The following is a 1,843-nucleotide window of genomic DNA, read 5'->3' as shown; positions in this document are numbered from 1 at the left end:
CTCTGGACGCGCAGGCTCAGCGGCCATGGCTCACGGGCCCAGCCGCTCCGCGGCATGTGGGATCTTCCCAGACCGGGGCGCGAACTCGGTTCCCCTGCATCGGCAGGCGGACGTGCAACCACTGCGCCACCAGGGAAGCCCTCTCCTTTTTCATTTCTAATTCTGTTGATTTGCATCTTCTCCCTTTTTTCCTTGATGCGTCTGGCTAATGGTTTATCAATTTTGTTTATCTTCTCAAAGAACCAGCTTTAAGTTTTACTGATCTTTCTTATCGTTTCCTTCATTTCTTTTTAATTTATTTCTGATCTGTTCTTTATGTTTTCTTACCTCTACTAACTGTGGGGTATTTTTGTTCTTCTTTTTCTAATTGCTTTAGGCGTAAGGTTTTTATTTGAGATTTTTCTTGTTTCTTGAGATAGGATTGTATTACTCTAAACTTCCCTCTTAGAACTGCTTTTGCTTCATCCCATAGGTTTTGGGCCGTCGTGTTTTCATTGTCATTTGTTTCTAGGTATTTTTTGATTTCCTCTTTGATTACTTCAGTGGTCTCTTGGTTATTTAGTAGCATATTGTCTAGCCTCCCTGTGTTTGTATTTTTTACAGTTCTTTTTCCAGTAACTGATATCTAGTCTCATAGCATTAATGTCAGAAAAGATACTTGATATGATTTCAATTTTCTTATATTAACCAAGGCTTGATTTGTGACCCAAGATATGGTCTCTCCTGGAGAATGTTCCATGAGCCCTTGAGAAGAAATTGTATTTTGTTGTTTGGGATGGAATGTCCTATAAATATCATTAAGTCTATCTTGTTTAATGTGTCATTTAAAGCTTGTGTTTCCTTATTTATTTTCATTTTTGTTGATCTGTCCATTGGTGAAAGTGGGGTGTTAAAGTCCCCTACTATGACTGTGTTACTGTCGATTTCCCCTTTCATGGCTGTTAACATTTGCCTTATATATTGAGGTGCTCCTCTGTTGGGTGCATAAATATTTACAATTGTTATATCTTCTTGGATTGATCCCTTGATCATTATGTAGTGTGCTTCTTTGTCTCTTGTAATAGTTTTTATTTTAAAGTCTATTTTGTCTGATATGAGTATTGCTACTCGAGCTTTCTTTTCATTTCCATTTGCATGGAATATCTTTTTCCATCCCCTCATTTTCAGTCTGTATGTGTCCCTAGGTGTGAAGTGTGTCTCTTGTAGACAGCATATATACAGGTTGTGTTTTTGTATCCATTCAGCCAGTCTATGTCTTTTGGTGGGAGCAATAAATCCATTTACATTTAAGGTAATTATGGATATGTATGTTCCTATTACCATTTTCTTAATTGTTTTGGGTTTGTTATTGTAGGTCTTTTTCTTCTCTTGTGTTTCCTGCCTAAGGAAGTTCCTTTAGCATTTGTTTTAAAGCTGGTTTGGTGGTGCTGAATTCTCTTAGCTTTTGGTGGTTTGAAAAGGTTTGAATTTCTGCAGAGTTTCTGCTGAAACATCAGCTGTTAACCTTATGGGGATTCCCTTGTATGTTATTTGTTGCTTTACCTTTGCTGCTTTTAATATTTTTTCTTTGCATTTAATTTTTGGTAGTTTGATTAGTATGTGTCTTGGCATGTTTCTCTTTGGATTTATCTTGTATTGGACTCTCTTCACTTCCTGGACTTGATTATTTCCTTTCCCATATTGGGGAAGTTTTCAACTATAATCTCTTCAAATATTTTCTCAGTTCCTTTCTTTTCCTCTTCTTCTTCTGGGACCCCAGTAATTCAAATGTTGATGCGTTGAATGTTGTCCTAGAGGTCTGTGAGACTGTCCTCAGTTCTTTTCATTCTTTTTTCTTTATTCT

Source organism: Physeter macrocephalus, chromosome 8, assembly GCF_002837175.3.
Source record: "Physeter macrocephalus isolate SW-GA chromosome 8, ASM283717v5, whole genome shotgun sequence".
Lineage (NCBI taxonomy): Eukaryota > Metazoa > Chordata > Mammalia > Artiodactyla > Physeteridae > Physeter > Physeter macrocephalus.
This window is presented reverse-complemented; position numbering follows the sequence as displayed.